The sequence below is a fragment of the Hypanus sabinus genome, unplaced genomic scaffold, assembly GCF_030144855.1.
Source record: "Hypanus sabinus isolate sHypSab1 unplaced genomic scaffold, sHypSab1.hap1 scaffold_131, whole genome shotgun sequence".
In the NCBI taxonomy this organism is placed as follows: Eukaryota; Metazoa; Chordata; class Chondrichthyes; order Myliobatiformes; family Dasyatidae; genus Hypanus; species Hypanus sabinus.
This window is the reverse complement of record NW_026779378.1, coordinates 807,824-829,231: the sequence shown is the minus strand read 5'-3', so window position 1 is coordinate 829,231 and position 21,408 is coordinate 807,824. Positions and strand designations below refer to the sequence as shown.

The 21,408-nt window shown below is 45.9% G+C and overlaps 1 protein-coding gene across 7 annotated transcripts in view; it reads left to right on the top strand.

The window, feature by feature from the left end:
• Window positions 1-21,408, top strand: part of LOC132386789 (NACHT, LRR and PYD domains-containing protein 3-like) — a 70,100-nt gene that overhangs the window by 9,521 nt on the left and 39,171 nt on the right. For 3 of the 7 annotated variants that reach the window (XM_059959130.1, XM_059959125.1, XM_059959124.1), the window contains 2 exons: window positions 10,887-11,179; window positions 12,308-12,367. The gene's annotated coding sequence lies outside the window, so the exon portion shown is untranslated. Of the gene's footprint in view, window positions 1-10,886; window positions 11,180-12,307; window positions 12,368-12,512; window positions 12,804-21,408 lie in introns of all 7 variants that reach the window. The other 4 variants (XM_059959127.1, XM_059959126.1, XM_059959128.1 and 1 more) reach the window with 4 other exon arrangements.

Genomic DNA, 21,408 nt, shown 5'->3' with positions numbered 1-21,408 from the left:
AAGCGGTTCCTGACTAGTTGAGTGTGTGCCCTCAATCTCCTGTACCACCTTTCTGGTGATACCAATGAGAAGAGGGCATCTCCTTGGTGAAGCAGATCCCTAATGACTGATGCCACCGTTTTGAGGCATCGCTCCAAGACGATGTCCTGGATGCTACGGAGGCTACTGCCCATGATGGAGCTGACTGAATTGACAACATTGCTGAGAGTATTTCAATCCTGTGCAGTGGCTTCACCACTTCCCAAACCCCATCATATCAAGCGATATGCAGCCAGTTAGAACTATTATTACGGTACATCTGTAGAAATCTGCAAGTCTTCGGTCACGTCCCAAATCTCGTCAAACTCCTAATGAAATATAATGGCTGCTAAGCATTCTTTGTAACTGCATCGGCATGTTTGGCCCTGGAGATCCTCAGAGATGCTGACACACAGGAACATGAAGTTGCTCATTCTTTCTACTGCTGACTGATCAATGATGATTGGTGTGTGTCTGTGCCCTCGTCTTACCCGTTCAGAAGTCTGCAGTTAGTTTGTTGATCTTACCCATGTTGAGTGCAAGTTTGTTGCTGCAACACCACTCATTCAGGTGATGTATCTCGCTCCTGTTTGCCTTCTCCTCGCCATCTGAAAATCTGCCAACAATAGCCGTGTCGATGGTGATGTGCAGGCGTTATATCCAATAAGCACCAATTGTGGTTTTCCGGTGAGGAAATCAAGGATCCAGTTGCAAAGGGATGTAGAAAGGCCCAGCGGTTCGAACCTTTTGATCAGAACTGTAGGGATAATTGCATTAGATGCTGAGCTCTGGTTGAGAAACAGCATTCTGATGTAAGTATTCGAATTGTCAAGGTAATCCAAAGCCGTGTGAGGAGCCAATGAGATTGTATTGTGACCTATTTTGGATACAGGGAAATTTCAGTGGGCCCAGGTCCTTGCTGAGAGAAGAGCTTGGGCACTGGTATAATTGTTAGCCTTTTAAGGGATGTGGAAACTTTCAACTGCAGCAAAATGACCCCATCTCTGAAGCATTCACAGAATACAACTCCTGTTTTTCTGGGGTGGCTGAAATCCCTTGTAAATCTGTGTGATGACAGCACCCACCACTTCCTCACTCTCCCAAAATTGATGGAAACATAAACATGTTCCCACAATGCCCCAGGGTTAGTCTCAGTAAGGATCTCTATTGATGCCATCAGTGTCCTAAGATGGGGTGCAGAATGGTGCACCGTCATGCTATGCAAAGACCCAAGTGGGGCTTGGTCTCAGACACCAGTAATGCCATCAGTATCCCAGTATAGGGCGCAGAATGGGACCCCAGTAATCAGATTCATTATCTCAGGGGTGAGGTTATGTGGGGGGAAAACCCATTTGGCTGTGTTATGAGGTCGGTGCAGCTGGACTGTTTACTCCTGCCCCTGTTGCTGCCTGCCTGTAGAATGTTCATTTGATAAATATCTCAGCAGTTGACTCTGGATTTCTAGACATGCTTGGACACGCTCTGCACTGTAGTTTTATATCAATACAGAATGACGGTGGTAATTGTGGACAGTTTAACTCATTGTTGTTAATCTGTTAATGACGGTGGATTTAAAGTCTGGAAGGTAATGTCGAATGGGTCAAGGACAGTGGGGTCACCCAGATCAATTGTCTTTGCTCCTGCCATGTGCTTGGAGATGGAAACTGCCATTTTGTGGAACTGATTTACATCCTCCATTTTGTGAGACAAAGTTGCTTTGCTTTTTGTGTTTGAAAATAGACACAGTGCTGTTTCAGGTCATTTGCTAAACTAGAGATCCTTTCCAAAGAAGTTATTTGTGAGGTGTTCTTCGATATAATATTACATGCAGTTTTGTGAATGCTGGGGATGGTGCCTGCCTGATGTGATTCTAGCTGATTACTGAAGAGAACACATTAGGGTTCTCTTCCCAGTCATCCTCCTGCTCTTGATGAATGTATTGAATGCCTTTGGATTCACCTTAATCCGAATTGCCAAAAATTTTTCATGACCCCTCTTGCCTTCCGTAACTCCCTTTTTTAGTTATTTTCTGGTCTCTCTGTCCTCCTCATGAGTTTCGTTTGATTCTACCTTCTGAAGCTTTACATACGTTTCCATTTCCTTCTTGACCAAATCTATCACCTTCCTGGCCATCTAATGTCCTCGTGTCTTTTCATCCGTCCTTTCTTTTAAGGAACTTTTGGTAAATATCAAAGGTTGAATGATTCACACAGTAATTCCCCAAGAATAGTCCCACAGCGTTTTGATGTCATTGTAAACTGCCACAGCAACTTTCCTCAGAACTGCTGCAATCAAATGGAACCGGTTCAACAATTCACCCAAAATTATTCGGGTGTGAACAAAGTCACTTTTGTATTGTATTTAACCATTTCTGCAGCAATGTAGTGATAAAGCCTTTAACATGACATAAAGAACATGACTTAGGGTCTCGAACCCGTAACGTTACCGGTTTCATTTGCTGCCCTGTTTGCTGTGAGTTTACAAAATTTTATTTTTACCTCAACTCTCATCATCTGCATTTGTGTTTTTTCCATGATTTCTTCAAATAAACCAGTTCATGCCATTCCCAAATGTGACAATATTTAAATTAAAGTATATTACCCTCGGGTATGGACCCACCAAACTTTTAATTGCTGTTGATATCAGGGTGAGTGACTGAGGGTAAGGGAGGGAGTGTTGGGGTGAGCAGGGTCAGGGGAAGGGCAGGGTGAGTGTGTGGAAGGTGGAGAGGGGGAAGTAGAGGGAGTAGAGAGAGTGGGGAGAGTGGGAGTGAGAGATGGGGAATGAGGGGAGAGGGCAAGAGTGAGGAGAGGGAGAGGGAGAGTCAGAGAAAGGGGTAAAAGTGATACATGGGGAAGGAAAGGGGGAGAGGGACAAAGGGAGTGAGGTGGGGAGAGGAAAAGCAGGGTGAGAGTTCTAGAAAGAGGAGAGGGGGACAGATGGGGAGAGGGTCAGAGAGAGAAAGAAGGGGCAGAGAGAGGGAGGAATAAAGAGGGGGAAAGTGTGGGGAGAGTGACTGAGAGGCTCAGAAAGGGAGTGAGAGGGATGGATGGATTGTGAGAGGCTAATGGGAGGCAGAGAGAGTGGGGAGTGGAATAGGAGAGAGGGTGAAGGAAAAGAGGCAGAGAAAGAGAGGACCAAGAACGCTGAAGGATAAATGGTGGGGAGAGAGAGGGAGTGACAGGGAGTAGGAGATAGGGTTAGGGAGAATAGGAGGGGAAGGTAGTATAAATAGTGTCGAGGAGGAGATGGGATGTTGAAGGAGGGGTGTGCAGGAGGCAGTGAGGAATGGGTAAGCAAGAGGGGCAAGTAGGTTAGCAAGGAGAGAGGGTGGTGAGGAGGGAGGGGTGGGATGTACAGTGGAGGAAGAGAGACTGAGTTGGGTGGTGAAGAATGATGGGCGAGTGAGAATGACATCAGTGGCAGAGCAGTGAGGGAAATGGGATTGAGGCAGAAGGAATGAAGGTGAGGGGTAGGAGGGTGAGGACTGGGGTGATAATGAGAAAGGAGTGTGAGGTTGACGGATAGCGAATATTGTGGTGCTAGTTGGGAAGAGTGAGGGAGAGGGATAGAGAAGGGAGCAGGGTTTAGGGCGTTGGTGAGGAGGCAAGGATGATTCAGGGAGGCCAGAATTATTGGACAAAATATTTATTCATCCACAATGGCAAGGACGTTCGTCATGGCGGATCACAAGTCACTGAACAACTCCACCATGAGGTTGTTGTTCCCGGTCTTGATATTCCACAGCAGGGGTGTTTACCACGCACATTTCCCGATCTCCGATTCCACACGAGAATTTCACTGCAAACAATTCCCAGTCTTTGGATCGTATCGCCCTCCAGTCCCAATCTCCATACCGCACACTGACTGCTTTACTGCGAATGATTCCTCTTCTCCCTTTCCCACACCGGGAGTTTTACTGTGCACGGGTCCTGGTCTCCCTGTCGAACTGTTAATCCGACGTGACCTTTTGACCTGCCCTCCACACCTCCCATCCATGCACCTATCCACGTTTCTCAAACAGATGTTGTTAAGACCTCAGACAAAGTCAGGAATCAAAGGTTAACCATGTTAGGACTAATGTTCTGAGTTGTGTATATTTCAATACAACAAGTATTGAAGGAAAGGCAGATGAGCTTAGGTCATGGATCAGCACATGGCATTATGATATTGTCACCATTATTGCGATGGGCTTGCAGAGGACTGGCAGCTGAATATTCTGGAGTTCTGTTGTTTTAGACAGGACAGAGCGTGAGGGATTAATGGGGTAGGGGTGTTTTCACTACTCAGGGAAACTGTCACGGCAGTGTGCAGTAAGGGCAGATGGGAGAACTCATCTAGTGAGGCTTTATGGGTAGATCGGAGAAATAAAATTTGTTTGAACATGTTATTGGGTCTGTCTTATAGACAGTCCAAGAGTCTGCGGGATTTAGAGGAACAAATTAGTAGACGTCCGAGAATATTGCAAGAAACATAATTTATTATAATTTGATTTTAACCTTCCACATACAGACTGGAACTCTCATACTGTAGATGTACTCATGTAGTTGACAAATGTCTCACAGAAGTTTCATTAATCAGTACATTGATGTCCCAAAGACTCAAGTGTGATATTTGATCTCCCATTAGGGACTGAGACAGGACAGACGTAACAGAAGTCTGTGTAGGGAAACTGTTTGCATCTGGTGATCACAATGCCATCAGATTCAAAGGAAGTGTGGAGAACGATGGCTCTGCTCCGTGGTATTGAGGCCGTGGTATAGAAAAAAAACAGACGCATAACAGTTGTAGGCAAGTAGGAAAAAAATGAGGTACTTATGGAGTCGAGGAAATGCAAGATAAGATTGAGGAAAAAAACCAGGAAGGCTATAGGGTGGCATAAGGTTGTCCCAGCAGACAAGGTGAGGGATTGTACCGATATGTTAAAAGCAAAAGGATTTCAGGGGACACAATTGATTGTCTGGATTATCAGAATGCCAATGTATGCATGGAGCCAAAACAGACAGAGTGGATTTTTGCTTCTCTGTTCACTCAGGAAAGGAATCTATTGAAGTGAGGCAAAGGAGAAGTGAGGCCATGGATGTTATACAAATTATGGATGAGTAAGAGTTTTGTGCAAATTTGAGTATATAAGCCCCCAGCGACTGAGAAGTTCAGCCCTTGGACCCCGATGGAGGTGAATGCAGAAATTGCATGGATGTAGTTGATATGTTTAAATTACGCTCAAAGACAGAGCTACTGGAGGATTGGAGGATAGCTAATTTTGATCCACTGTTTTAAAAAGGCTCTGAAATTAAACCAGGAAATTATCGGCCGGTGCACTTGACATCAGTTGTGTGAAGACTTTGGAAGGACTGGATATAGGAGTATTTAAATAAACAGGACAGATTAAGGACATCCAACATGACTTTGTGTGTTCTAGACAATCTATTGAGTTTTTCAAAGAGGTTACAATGAATGTTACCAGGAAAGTTGATGAAGGCAAGGCTCTAGATATTGTCTACATGGACTTTAGCAAGGCATTTGACAAGGTCCTGCATAGGGTGTTGAACAATAAATTTCATTCTTTTGGCATTCAAGTTGATTTAGTAAATGGGAGTAGACATTAGCATAGAGGACGAAGGCAGATAGTGGTAGCAGATGGTTGCCTCTCTGACTGGAGACCCGTGACTTGTGGATTTCCACAGGGATCGGTGCTGATAACCGTTGTTGTTTATAATCTATATCAATGATCTCGATGACAGTTAGATTATCCGGATCAGCAAATTTGCAGATGACACCAAGGTTTGGGGTGTATTTGACAGCGAAGAAATCTATCGGAGCTTGCAGCGGGATCTGCGCCAGGAGTAAAAATGTCTGATAATGACAGATGGAGTTTAATTCAGGCTTGTGAGCTGTTACACTTCAGTAGGATCAACCAGGATGGGTCTTAGACAGTGAAGGGTTCGGCACTGAGGGGTGCGGTAGGACAAAGGCCTCCGGGAATACGAGTCCACAATTCATTGAAAGTGGCAGCACTCCTAGATAAGGTAGAAAAGAAATCTTTGGCACATTGGCCTTCATAAATTAAAGTATTCAGTACAGGAGACTGCATGATATAAGACAGTTATGAGACCTAATTTGTAGTATGTTTGCAGTTTACGTCACCTACCCACAGGGAAGATGTAAATAAGGTTGACAGAGTACAAGGAAAATTTACAAGGATGTTGCTGCGATTGGGGGACCTGAGTTATAAGGGAAGATTAGATATGTTACGTCTTTGTTCCTTGGAACGCAGAAGATTTTGGGGAGATTTAATGGAGGTCCACAAAATCATGAGAGGTATGGATAGGGTAGATGGGGTAGAGGGATGAGGATAGTAAGGGTTAGGTCAGGGGATAGTATCAGGGGTTATGATTCCAAAGCAAGCTTGAGAAAAGCTGTTTAGCCAACACAGCTTCTAATAATAGAAAACAGAACTGTATTACAACAAATATCTGTTACTAAAAGGTAAATTAAATAAGTATTGCAAAAATGAATTCAGTGAAGTAGGTTCATCGGTTCCATGTCAATTCAGAAATAGGATGGCAGAGGGAAAGAAGCGGTTCCTGACTAGTTGAGTGTGTGCCCTCAATATCCTGTACCACCTTCCTGGTGATACAAATGAGAAGAGGGCATCTCCTTGGTGAAGCAGATCCCTAATGATTGATGCCGCCATTTTGAGGCATCGCTCCATGACGATATCTTGGATGCTACGGAGGCTGTTACCCATGATGGAGCTGACTGAACTGACAACATTGCTGAGAGTATTTCAATCCAACAACAGCAAATTTGTCACTGGCAGTTGAGCTGTGCCATACCGCACAGCCATGGGTGCAGAGAAAGTACAGCAGTGGGCAAAGCACATATCCTTGAGGTGCACCGGTATCGATGGCTATGTGCAGGCGTTATATCCAAACCCCACAGATTGTGGTTTTCTGTTGAGGAAATTGAGGATCCGGTTGCAGAGGGAGGTAGAAAGGCCCAGCGGTTCGAGACTTTTGATCAGAACTGTAGGAATAACAGTATGCTTTACATACTGAGCTCTGGTTGAGAAACAGCAATCTGATGTAAGTATTTGTATTGTCAAGGTAATCCAAAGCCGCATGAGGAGCCGAGGAGATTGCATTGTGACCTATTGTGGATACAGGGAAATTACAGTGGGCCCAGGTCCTTGCTGAGAGAAGAGCTAATTCTAGCCATCGCAAACCCCTCAATCATTTCATCACAGTAACTGTTATTGCTATGGACGATAGTCATTAATGCAACTCACACTGCTCTTCTTGGGCACTGGTATAATTGTTAGCCTTTTAAGGGATGTGAAAACTTTCAACTGCAGCCAAAATGACCCCATTTCTGAAGCATTCACAGAATACAACTTCTGTTTTCCTAGGGTGGCTGAAATCCCTTGTAAATCTGTGTGACGACAGCACCCACCACTTCCTCACTCTCTGTAAATCGATGGAAACACAAAAAAAATTCCCACGATGTATTGAAGGAAAGACAGATGAGCTTCAGTCATGGATCAACACATGGCATTATGATATTGTCACCATTATTGAGACGGGCTTGCAGAGAACTGGCAGCTCAATATTCTGGGGTTCTGTTGCTTTAGACAGGACAGAGCATGAGGGATTAAAGGGGTAGGGGTGGTTTTATTACTCAGGGAAACTCACGGCACTGTGCAGTAAGGGCAGATGGGAGAACTCATCCAGTGAGGCTTTATGGGTAGATCGGAGAAATAAAATTTGTTTGAACATGTTATTGGGTCTGTCTTATAGACAGTCCAAGAGTCTGCGGGATTTAGAGGAACAAATTAGTAGACGTCCGAGAATATTGCAAGAAACATAATTTGTTATAATTTGATTTTAACCTTCCACATACAGACTGGAACTCTCATACTGTAGATGTACTCATGTAGTTGACAAATGTCTCACAGAAGTTTCATTAATCAGTACATTGAAGTCCCAAAGACTCAAGTGTAATATTTGATCTCCCATTAGGGACTGAGACAGGACAGACGTAACAGAAGTCTGTGTAGGGAAACTGTTTGCATCTGGTGATCACAATGCCATCAGATTCAAAGGAAGTATGGAGAACAATCGCTCTACGAGGTGGTATTGAGGCCCTGTTAAAGAAAAAGAAATACGTACAAAAAAGCTGGATGAACTCAGCAGGTCGGGCAGCATTGGTTGAAAGGAACAGTCAATATTTCGGGCCAAGACCCTCCATCAGGACTGAAGAAGGAGGGGGCAGGGGCCCTATAAAGAAGGTGGGGGGAGGGTGGAAAACCAATCAGAGGAAAGATCAAATTCTCCAACTTCCTGTAATTCCCCCCTCCCTCTCCCTTCCCGCATCCCGCCTTCACTCTGTCTCCTCTTCTAGCTGCCTATCATCTCTCATGACCCTGCCTTCTTCTACTACCCATAGTGCTTTCCCATTAGATTACTTCTTCACCTCTCTTGCCTAACCCCTCCCTGCCTTCCCTCCCCCACCTTCTTAATAGGGCCCCTGCCCCCTCCTTCATTAGTCCTGATGAAGGGTCTTGACCCCAAACGTTGACTGCTCCTTTCAACGGATGCTGCTTGACCTGCTGAGTTCATCCAGCTTTTTTGTATGTCTTGATATGACCACAGCATCAGCAGTGTACTTTGTGCTTAGAAAAAAAAATAGATGCATAACCGGTGCAGGCAGGTAGGAAAAAATTGAGGTACTTATGGAGTTGAGAAAATGCAAGATAAGATTGAGGAAAGAAAACGGGAAGGCTATAGGGTGGCATAAGGTTGTCCTAACAGACAAGGTGAGGGATTATACAGATATTTTAAAAGCAAGAGGATTTCAGGGGACACAATTGATTGTCCGGATTATCAGAATGCCAATGTGCACATGGAGCCAAAACAGATAGAGGAGTTCTTCAGTGGATTTTTGCTTCTGTGTTCACTCATGAAAATAATCTGGAGAAGTGAGGCCATGGATGTTATACAAATTATGGATGAGTCAGTGTTTTGGGCAAGTTGGGCAACTTTGAGTGTATAAATCCCCAGTGACTGAGAAGTTCAGTCTTTGGACCCCGATGCAGGCGGGTGCAGACATTGCAAGGATGTAACTGTTATGTTTAAATTATGCTCAAAGACGAGAGCTAACAGAGGATTGGAGGATAGCTAATTTTGATCCACTGCTGAAAAAATGCTCCAAAATTAAACCAGGAAATTATCGGCCGGTGCACTTGACATCAGTCGTGTGAAGACATTTGGAAGGACCAGATATAGGAGAATTTAAATAAATAGGACTGATTAGGGACATCCAACATGACTTTGGGTGTTCTAGACAATCTATTGAGTTTTTCGAAGAGGTTACAAGGAATGTTACCAGGAAAGCTGATGAAGGCAAGGCACTAGATATTGTCTACATGGACTTTAGCAAGGCATTTGACAAGGTCCCCCATAGGGTGTTGACCAATAAATTTCATTCTCTTAGCACTTAAGTTGGGTTAGTAAATGGGAGTAGACATTAGCATAGAGGACGAAGGCAGATAGTGGTAGAAGATGGTTGCCTCTCTGACTGGAGACCCGTGACTTGTGGATTTCCACAGGGATCGGTGCTGATATCCGTTGTTGTTTGTCAACTTTCTCAATGATCTCGATGATAATTAGATTATCCGGGTCAGCAAATTTGTGGATGACACCAAGGTTTGGGGTGTATTTGACAGCGAGGAAGACTATCGGAGCTTGCAGCGGGATCTACATCAGGTGTAAAAATGTCTGATAATGGCAGATGGAGTTTAATGCAGGCTTGTGAGCTGTCACACATCAGTAGGATCAACCAGAACACAGTGAAGAGTTCGGCACTGAGGAATGCAGTAGGACAAGGGCATCAGGGAATTCGAGTCCACAATTCATTGAAAGTGGCAGCACACCTAGATAAGGTAGTGAAGAAATCTTTGGCACATTGGCCTTCATAAATTAAAGTATTCAGTACAGGAGATTGCATGATATAAGACAGTTATGAGGCCTAATTTGGAGTATGTTTGCAGTTTACGTAACCTACCCACAGGAAAGATGTAAATAAGGTTGATAGATTGCAACGAAAATTTCCAAGGATTTTGCTGCGATTGCAGGACCTAAGTTATAAAGGATTACGACTTTGTTCCTTGGAATGCAGAAGATTTGGGGGAGATTTGATGGAGGTCTACAAAATCATGAGGGGTATTGATGGGGTTGAGGGATGAGGATAGTGAGGGTTCGGTCAGGGGATAGAAGGGAGAGAGGCTCCCATTTTTGATCGACAAACAGCTCCCCCCCTCCCCCATGCTCATTTCAATCAGTGCGTCCTTCCCTCCCTGTCAACCATTTTAACGTATGTAACGATTTCAGTGAGTGCGTCACTCCCTCCCTCGGTAAAACCTCTGGCCATTTGGAATAAATGACTTTTAAGAGAAGTAAATTCAACAAGTATTTCCAGCGGGCTGTGGAATGAAACCATGGGCGAGGAGGGTTCTTGTGACGATAGTTGTCCAGATGGAAATGCAATCATCTCTCCCAGTTTTTTTCCAGTTAGTGGAAATATATAGTCAAACGTGTTTGGTTTAAATTCAGCAGAAATACAGCTCCCTGGACCTGAATAGGTGAGGAACGTTTGAGCTGAAACTCTATCCATGTCAGGCAGTCTTTCTTACACAGAGGGTAGAGTTCATACCCTCCCAGAACCCGGGCTGGATCAAATCCGCAGCCTGGGACTCGCTGAGTTCAACAGAGAAACTCCGCCCCCTGGTTGCGATGAAAGAAAAAGGAGAGATCCACACGGAAATCTGGTCAGTAAGGTTAATGCAGCCTGTTTGTTTTCCTCTTTAGGGTTGCTACATTGACCCCACTCCCGCCTCTTCACGCTGTCAGACCCGTCCTGAGCCGGTGAGAGTTAGTGTGAGCCGGACTGCTGTAATCCCGCTCTACCCTGGCTCACCCGGCCCTGTCCATCTGTAATGAGCGGCGGACACATCACAGCCCAGCGGCCTCGGGAGCAGCAGCTCAGACTCAACTCTCTGTACAGAGTGAGAACATCGGTGCAGGACCATTGTTGGTCACCGGGAAGTCAGACTGTGATTTGCTGGGACCACACTGAACGCCGGCCGGTTACAACATCAGAGGTAAGTGTTGTCTGTGATTCTGTACAACTATTCAGCGTTTACAGTGAGACTCAGCTTTGGTCGGGATCGGGAGTGAATTTAGTGGGAGAAGGGAGTTCTGACATGTTCATGTTAACGGGTCAATTACTGTCCAAATGGATTAAGAGAAACGAGGTCTTTGCCGTCAACCAGAAATACTCTCCTGGCTGATTTCTACTGAGTGTGAGCAGAAAGCATCTTTCACCCCGGTAGTGACATGTGAAATATCCAACGGGGCAGTGACCCGTCACCGATCTCTCTGAAAAAAGATAAATCAGCAGATGCTGGAACTCCAGGCAACACACACAAAATGCTGGAGGGACTCTACAGGCCAGGCAGCATCGATGGAGAAAAGAACAGTCGGCCTTCGAGATCCCAGCTAATGTATTTTACATCGCGTCATTGGTTCTATCACTCTTCTCTGCACCACAAATAGTTAAACTTTCTTCACACTTAAATGACAGTGTTTTCACCGGAACACTGGAATTTAGAAGGATGAGGGGGATTTGATTGAAACATATAAGATTATTAAGGGATTGGACATGCTAGACACAGGAAAAATGTTCCCAATGTTGGGGGAGTGCAGAACCAGAGGCCACAGTTTAAGAATAAGGGGTAGGACATTTTGAACAGAGTTGAGGAAAAACTTTTTCACACAGAGAGTTGTGGATCAATGGAATGCTCTGCCTCAGAAAGCAGGGGAGGCCAATTCTCTGGATGCTTTCAAGAAAGAGTTAGATAGAGCTCTTAAAGATAGCGGAGTCAAGGGATATGGGGAGAGGGCAAGAACGAGGGCAAGAGGGCAAGGACTGTGGAAGATCAACCACGATCACATTGAATGGTGGTGCTGGCTCGAAGGGCCAAATGGCCTACTCCTGAACCTATTGCCTATTGTCTATAAAACTGCACCGTCTGGCACCGACAAACATTCCACTCTCAAAATCACTGAGATCACTTTTCATCTCCATGGTGATGTTTGTTTGGAGACAGAACGTACATTGTACCAAAGAACAGGACACGGAGAGAACCGCTGGTAAAGCTGTGGGTTTAGTTAATGATTATCACCAGGAGCTAACTGAATATTAATCAGGGTGTGTTCATTACTTACAGAACCCGTAACACAGCCTCACTGGGACGGGGTGGTAACAGAACCTGGAGCCGCTGTACACGGTAAGAAGCTCTATATACTGAAATATAAACATTGCAAAGATATTTAGCCATTTTTATGAACACGAATGGGATTGATAATGTATTGTGTTGATTGATATTAGAACTGTAGTGAATCGCTTTTGAAAGAATTAATAATTCCCTTCAGCTAATTGCCTGCATCGACTTCCTGTGCATGTCCCGGGGGAAACCGGTGTAGTTGGAGGTGTTATCGGAAACGTCGCACTTTCAACCCAGCTCCGAATCATCAGCAAAGGCTCGGGAGGTGCGAGCTTCCCGCATCTCGGAACTGTTCCCGGGCTACTGTTTGCAGTAACGGGAAGCCGATCCGTCCACACTCGGGGCTTTACCGATCCTCAACCGAGGAACTGAGGATTCGCTTTGCTTATTCCTTCGCAGGTGGGATCGAAAGTATTTGTCTACCCTTTACGACATTTCGGTAGGTAGCTGCTGGGAGAGGGCAAAATTATGAGAATTACTCCCACTGCAGTTTATAGCGGGGAGGGGTATAAAGATGTGATGGTTCCATTATAGAGTCGGTTGGTGAGATCTGTTGTGGATCACTGCCTGCAGTCTTGGTTCCCTTCAGTTAAAAGTGTGTGGGCAGGTGGGAAATCAAAAGAAGGTTTAACAGAGAGACATCTGCACAGCCTGAGTTGTCCTGTGAGGAAACGTCTGTGATCTTGGCTTTTTTCAGTAATTGAGAAGAATTTGACATGTCCTAAGTTTACAGGGTGGTATATACATTGCAGTTATTCTTAAATAGCAACGTACTTGATTATATTCCGTCTTTCACCCTGCCCTCAAATTTACCTGGTCCATTTCCGATGCCTCCCTCCCCTTTCTTGATCTTTCTGTCTCCATCTCTGGAGACGGCCTATCTACTGATATCTACTATAAACCTACAGTCTCTCACAGCTACCTGGACTATTCCTCTTTCCCCTCTGTCTCTTGCAAAAAGGCTATCCCCTTCTCACAATTCCTCCATCTCCGCTGCATCTGCTGTCAGGATGAGGCTTTTCTTTCCGGGACAAAGGAGAAGTCTTCCTTTTTTAAGCAAAGGGGCTTCCCTTCGTCCACCATCAACTCTGCTCTCAAACGTATCTCTCCCATTTCCCACACATCTGCCCATCCACCCGCCACCCCACTTGGGATAGGGTTCCCCTTGTCCTTACCTACCACCCCACCAGTCTCCAGGTCCAACATATAATTCTCCGTAACTTCCGCCACCTCCAACGGGATCCCACTACCAAACACATTTTTCCCTCCCCCACTCTTTCTGCTTTTCACAGGGATCGCTTCCTATACGACTCCCTTGTCCATTCGTTCCCCCATCCCTTCCCACCGATCTTCCTCCAGGCACTTATCCTTGTAAACGGAACAAGTGCTACACCTGCCCTTACACTTCCTCCCGCACCACCATTCAGGGCCCCAGACAGTCCCTCCGGGTGAGGTGACACTTCACCTGTGAGTCGGCTGGTGTGGTATACTGCGTCCGGTGCTCCCGGTGTGGCCTTTTATATATTGGTGAGACCCGACACAGACTGGGAGACCGTTTCGTGGAACACCTACGCTCAGTCCACCAGAAAAAGCAGCATCTCCCAGTGGCCAGACATTGTAATTCCACATCTCATTCCCATTTTGATATATCTATCCATGGCCTCCTCTATTGTCAAAATGAATCCAAACTCAGGTTGGAGGAACAACACCTTATATACCGGCTGGGTAGCCTCCAACCTGATGGCATGAACACTGACTTCTCTAACTTCCGTTAATGCCCTTCCTCCCCTTCTTACCCCATCCCTGAAATATTTATTTATTTGCCTGTTCTCCATCTCCCTCTGGTGCTCCCCCCCCCCCCCCCGACTCCTTTCTTTCTCCTGAGGCCTCCCGTCCCATGATCCTTTCCCTTCTCCAGCTCTGTATCACTTTCGCCAATCACCTTTCCAGCTCTTAGCTTCATCCCACCCCCTCTGGTCTACTCCTATCATTTTGCAATTCCCACTCCCCCCACTACTTTCAAATCTCTTACTATCTTTCCTTTCGATTAGTCCTGACGAAAGGTCTCGATCCAAAAAATCGACAGCGCTTCTCCCTATAGATGTTGCCTGGCCTGCTGTGTTTCACCAGCATTTTGTGTGTGTTGTTGATTATATCCGTAGTAGTTTGGTAAAATCAGTGGGATATTTGATGAGAAATAAAGTATCCTGCGGCGTCTTGACAGGGACATCGACAAACTAGTCCCTGTTCTGCAAGGAAGTGAAAGCAGTTGAAGACTCTCCCCCCCTCTCTCCCCCCCTCCCCCCCTCTCCCCCCCTCTCTCCCCCCTCTCCCCCCTCTCCCCCCCTCTCCCCCTCTCCCCCCCTCTCCCCCTCTCCCCCCCTCTCCCCCTCTCCCCCCCTCTCCCCCTCTCCTCCCCTCTCCCCCTCTCCCCCCCTCTCTCCCTCTCCTTCTCTCCCTCTCCTTCTCTCCCTCTCCCCCTCTCCCTCTCCCCCTCCCCTCTCTCCCCCCCCTCTCCCCCCCCTCTCCCCCCCTCTCTCCCCCCCTCTCTCCCCCTCTCCCCCTCTCCCCCTCTCCCTCTCCCCCTCTCCCTCTCCCCCTCCCCTCTCTCTCCCCCTCCCCCTCTCCCCCCTTTCCCCTCTCCCTCCTCCCCTTCCTCTCCCCCTCTCTCTCCCCTCTCTCTTGGTCTATTTATGTTACTCCTGTTGTTGTGTTTCCTTGCTATCACACATACTTTACAAATATCTGAGATGAAAGAATTGGAATGTAGTGGTGAGGTTGTATAAGACACTGGTAAGACCGAACTTGTAGTATTGTGTGCAGTTTTGGTCACCTAATTTCAGGAAGAATATTAGAAAGGTCGAAAGAATGCAGAGAAGGTTTACAAGGATGCTGCCAGAACTTGAGAAACTGAGTTACAGAGAAAGGTTGAATAGGTTAGGACTTTATTCCCTGGAGCATAGGAGAATGAGGGGTGATTTGATAGAGATAAACTCAAACCCTTGATTTATGAAAGCTAACACCCCATAAGCTTTCATAACTACCCTGTCTACCTGTGAGGCAACTTTCAGGGATCTGTGGACACGTACCCCCCAAATCCTTCTGCTCCTCCACACTACCAAGTATCCTGCCATTTACTTTGTACTCTGCCTTGGAGTTTGTCCTTCCAAAGTGTACCACCTCACACTTCTCCGGTTTGAACTCCATCTGCCACTTCTCAGCCCACTTCTGCATCCTATCAATGTCTCTCTGCAATCTTTGACAATCCTCTACACTATCTACAATACCACCAACCTTTGGGTCATCTGCAAACTTGCCAACCCACCCTTCTACACCCACATAAAAATCACGAGAAGTAGAGGTACCAAAACAGATCCTTGTGCGACACCACTAGGCACAACCCTCCACTCAGAATGTACTCTCTCTACCACAACACTCTGCCTTCTGTAGGCAAGCCAATTCTGAACCCACCTGGCCAAACTTCCCTGGATCCCTTGCCTTCTGACTTTCTGAATAAGCCTACCGTGTGGAACCTTGTCAAATGCCTTACTAAAATTCATCTTTGGAGAAGGAAGGAGGAGGATCCGAACAGGAGTGCGGCGGGGGCCATCTTGAATTTTTTTCATTCTCATCAGAGTTAAGAGAGGTGGGACTGTGCAGGCGTGTGACGTTGGGCAGTGAAGCGGGGAGGATTTAAAAAGGAGACAGCCTTATGCAGCGGGCAGTGTTGTTTTGTGGGCAGCGGAGTGATTTGGGAGCAGATTGAAGGCTTAAAGGCTTTGTCTCAACGGGCTTAGGTGGAAGCGGGCGAGGCAAGGCAGGTTTAGGTTTCAGTTTTTCCTGTTATTTGAGGAAAGGGGAAGTATGAGTGTGAGGGCAACTTGTTGTTCTCTGTGTCGGATGTGGGAGGTCCTGGAGTCTCCTAGCCTCCCGGACGTCCACATCTGCACCCGGTGTGGCGAGCTGCAGCTCCTAAGGGACCGAGTTAGGGAACTGGAGCTGCAGCTCGATAACCTTCGCCTGGTCATGGAGAGTGAGGAGTTGATAAAGAGGAGTTACAGGCAGGAGGTCACACCAGAAACATGGGAGGCAGACAGGTGGGTTACGGTTAAGAGGGCGAGGGGGAAGAGTCAGGTACTAGAGAGTAGCCCAGTGGCTGTACCCCTTGACAATAAGTACTCCTGTTTGAGTACTATTTGGGGGGGGGGGGGTGGTGGCAGGAACAGCCTACCTGGGGGAAGCGACAATGTCGAGCCTCCGGCACAGAGTCCAGCCCTGTAGCTCTGAAGGGCAGGGAAAGGAAGAGGAAGGCATTAGTAATAGGGGATTCGATAGTTAGGGGGTCAGATAGGCAATTCTGTGGATGCGATCAGGAGACCCAGATGATAGTTTGCCTCCCTGGTGCCAGGGTTTCTGGATGTTACTGATCGCGTCCAAGATATCCTGAAGTGAGAGGGTGAAGAGCCAGAGGTAGTGGTACATGTAGGTACCAATGACATAGGTAGGAAAAGGGAAGCGTTCCTGAAAGGAGAATGTAAGGAGTTAGGAAGTCAGTTGAGAAGAAGGACGATAAAGGTAGTAATCTCAGGATTACTGCCTGTGCCACGCGACAGTGAGAGTAGGAATGGAATGAGGTGGAGGATAAATGCATGGATGTGGGATTGGAGTGGGGGGCAGGGATTCAAGTTTCTGGATCATTGGGATCTCTTTTGGGGCAGGTGTGACCTGTACAAAAAGGATGGATTGCACTTGAAACCTAGGGGGACCAATATCCTGGCAGGGAGATTTGCTAAGTCTACTCGGAAGACTTTAAACTAGAATGGTTGGGAGGTGGGAATCAATTTGGAGAGACTAGGAGAGAGGAGGTTGGTTCACAAATAGAGAAAACTAGTAGACAATTTGTGAGGGTGGACAGGCAGGTGATAGAGAAGGGGAGTGCTCAGACCAAAGTTGTAGGGGAGAAGGAGGAAAAAGATAATAAAGTTGATTGCATTGCTAGGGATAAACAAGAGAGTAAGAAGTGGAGAGTTTCTTAAATGCATTTATTTTAATGCTAGGAGCATTGTAAGAAAGGTGGATGAGCTGAGAGCATGGATTGATGCCTGGAAATATGATGTTGTACCTATTAGTGAAACATGGTTGCAGGAAGGGTATGATTTCTGTAACTATATATTCCTGGATTTCTTTGCTTCAGGTGTGATAGAATCAGAGGGGCTAGAGGAGGTGTTGCATTGCTTGTCAGAGAAAATATTACAGCGGTGCTTTGGCAGGATAGATTAGAGGGCTCATCTAGGGAGACTATTTGGGTGGAATTGAGGAATGGGAAAGGTGTAGTAACACTTATAGGGGTGTATTATAGACCACTTAATGGGGAACAAGAATTGGAGGAGCAAATTTGTAAGGAGGTAGTAGATAATTGTAGCAAGCACAAGGTTGTGATTGTGGGAGATTTTAATTTTCAACACATAGACGGGGAAGCCCATTCTGTTAAAGGGCTGGATGGTTTGGAAATTGTAAAATGTGTGCAGGATAGTTTTTTGCAGCAATACATAGAGGCACCAACCAGAGAAGGTGCAGTGTTGGATCTCCAGTTAGGGAATGAGATAGGTCAGGTGACGAACGTATGTGTTGGGGAGCACTTCGGGTCCAGTGATCACAATACCACTAGTTTCAATATAATTATGAAGAAGGATAGGTCTAGACCCAGGTTTGAGAGTTTTGATTGGAGAAAGGCTAACTTTGAGGAGATGTGAAAGGACTTAGAAGGAGTGGATTGGGACAATTTGTTTTATGGGAGGGATGTAATAGAGAAATGGAGGTCATTTAAAGGTGAAATTTTGAGGGTACAGAATATTTATGTTCCTGTTAGGTTGAAAGGAAAGGTTAAAAGTTTGAGAGAGTCACGGTTTTCAAGGGATATTGGAAACTTGGTTCGGAAAAAAGAGAGAGTTCTGCATTAAATATTGGCAGCATGAAGTAACTGAAGTGCTCCAGACATACAAAGAATGTAAAAAGAATTTTAAGAAATAAATTAGAAAAGCTAAAGGAAGATATGATGTTGCCTTGACAAGTAATGTGAGAATAAATCCAAAGGGTTGCTACATTTATATTAATAGCAAAAGGATAGTAAGGGATAAAATTGGTCCCTCAGAACATCAGAGTGGACAGCTATGTGTGGAGCCGAAAGCGATGGGGGAGATTTTGAACCATTTCTTTTTTTTGGTATTCACTAAGGAGAAGAATATTGAATTGTGTTAGGTAAGGGAAACAAGTTGGGAAGTTATGGAAATTATGACGATTAAAGAGGAGAAAGTACTGGCACTTTTAAGGAATATAAAAGTGGATAAATCTCCAGATCCTGACAGGAGAGTCCATAGGACCTTGAGGGAAGTTGGTGTAGAAAATAGCAGGGGTTCTGACAGAAATATTTCAAATGTCACTTGAAACAGGGATGGTGCCAGAGGATTGGGTTATTGCTCATGTGGTTCCATTATTTAAATAGGGTTCTAAGAGTAAACCTAGCAATTATAGGCCTGTCAGTTTGACGTCAGTGGTGGGTAAATTAATGGAAAGTATTCTTAGAGATGGTATATATAATTATCTGGATAGACAGGGTCTGATTAGCAATAGTCAGCATGGATTTGAGCGTGGAAGGTCATATTTGACAAATTTTGAATTTTTTGAAGAGTTTACGAGGAAAGTTGACGAGGGTAAAGCAGTGGATGTTGTCTATATGGACTATATGGACTTCAGTAAGGCTGACGGCTATCCGCACGTTGGAATGTTCAATCATTAGGTATTCATATTGAAGTAGTAAAATGGATTCAACAGTGGCTGCATGGGAAATGCCAGAGAGTAGTGGTGAATAACTGTTTGTCCGGTTGGAAGCCGATGACTAGTGGTGTGCCTCAGGGATCTGTACTGGGTCCAATGTTGTTTGTCATATACATTAATGATCTGGACGATGGGGTGATAAATTGGATTAGTAGGTATGCAGATGATACTAAGGTAGATGGCGTTGTGGACAATGAAGTAGGTTTTCAAAGCTTGTTGAGAGATTTAGGCTGGTTAGAAGAGTGGGCTGAATGATGACAGATGGAGTTTAATGCTGATAAGTGTGAGGTGCTACATTTTGGTAGGAATAATCCAAATAAGACATGCATGGTAAATGGTAGGCCATTGAAGAATACAGTAGAACAGAGTGGTCTAGGAATAATGTTGCATAGTTCCCTGAAGGTGGAATCTCATGTGGATAGGGTGGTGAAGAAAATTTTTGGTATGCTGGCCTTTATAAGTCAGAGCATTGAGTGCAAGGGTTGGGATGTAACGATAAAATTGTACAAAGCATTGGTAAGGCCGAATTTGGAGTATTGTGTACAGTTCTGGTTACCGAAGTATAGGGAAGATATAAACAAAATAGAGAGAGTACAGAGAAGATTTACTAGAATGTTACCTGGGTTGAACAAGTTATGTCTTTAATCATTGGAGCATAGAAGGTTGAGGGGGGACTTGATGGAGGTATTTAAAATAATGAGGGGGATAGATCGAGTTGACGTGGATAGGCTATATCCATTGAGTGTAGGGGTGATTCAAACAAGGGGACATGATTTGAGAGTTAGGGGGCAAAAGTTTAAGGGTAACACAATGGAGAACTTCTTTACTCAGAGAGTGGTAGCTGTGTGGAACGAGCTTCCAGTAGAAGTGGTAGAGGCAGGATCGGTATTGTCATTTAAAGTAGAATTGGATAGGTACATGGAGGTTTATGGACAGGAAAGGAATGGAGTGTTATGGGCTGAGTGTGGGTCACTGGGACTAGGTGAGAGTAAGCGGCGGCATGCCCTAGAAGGGCCGAGATAGCCTGTTTCCGTGCTGTAATTGTTATATGGTTATAATATAGAGTTTATAACGGAAGACTCAGACTCCAGGTGTGTCCATTTCTGCTAGTTCTTCTTAACCGGATCAAAGTTCTTTTTCACAACTCCATCTCGCCATCTCCTTCTCTAACCCGTCTTCGCGAAGACCCTCACTTCCTCTCCCGACCACGCTCTTCTGCATGACGCACTACCTCCCCTCCTCCGACCTGACCCTCACTATCTCTGCTACCCCCTAAAGAATTAAACTTCCCTGCCCTCTTTGGCTTCCCTTGTCCTTCCCGATTGGGACCATGCCTGCCTGCCGGCGAGAGATGCAGTGTCCCAGGGGTGTGGTGGGGGGTGTACACGGACGGGATGCAGCCAGCCCTCTTTCCAGTCTGCAGTTGGATTTAGATTGGAGCCGGAGCCCAGTGCAGACTAGAGCCGTGCTGGACTGGGAGGGAGAATCTGGCCGGTGTCTCCGTCGTTTGTACCTTGAAGTACCCATGTTCCCCCTCCATCCAGCAGGTCCCTTTTACTTCCTACTCATTGCGATGATTCAACAGTGCCTATCCTCAACGGGATGCAAAACGCCCCCGAGCTCCTGCCTCTGTCCCAGTCGGTAAGGGTGCTGAAGGCGCGGGAGCATCCCGAGCTTGTGTACCGAGGGGCCTCGCTTACGAGGTGTTTCGAGTCCAGAGGTCCTGAGGCTGAAGAGGGTGTGAGGAGGTGAGGGAAGATTGGAGATTTACCTCACGTCCATGATCCATGGGGGAGAGCCGGCACGCGTGTGTTTGGCGGTGCTCGGGGATTCCGTGTCCTGGAGGTCAAAGGAAGGCTGGAGTGAAAACATGGGAACGCGGGGTTGGGCCACTAGGGGGAGCTACTGGATGGAGGGATGGGGCGGGGGAGCTCAACTTGTCATTCTAACTATTTATGGAACAACACTAACCTAACACTTGTGAAAAATACAGTAAAATTCGTATTTTAGTGTGCTTCTCTCTGTACTGGCACTCACCTTTCATAAATGGGGACACACACTAATCCCAGAGGCCTGTGCCAGTACAAAAATAATGCCACCATCTCGCTGTCTCCCCAGTCTGGTGTCACCGCAAACTAATCCCACTACCCCATTAAGTCCCAACTTATTCCCCATTGCCCTGTATCAGTCCATAATCAAATCCCGCAGCC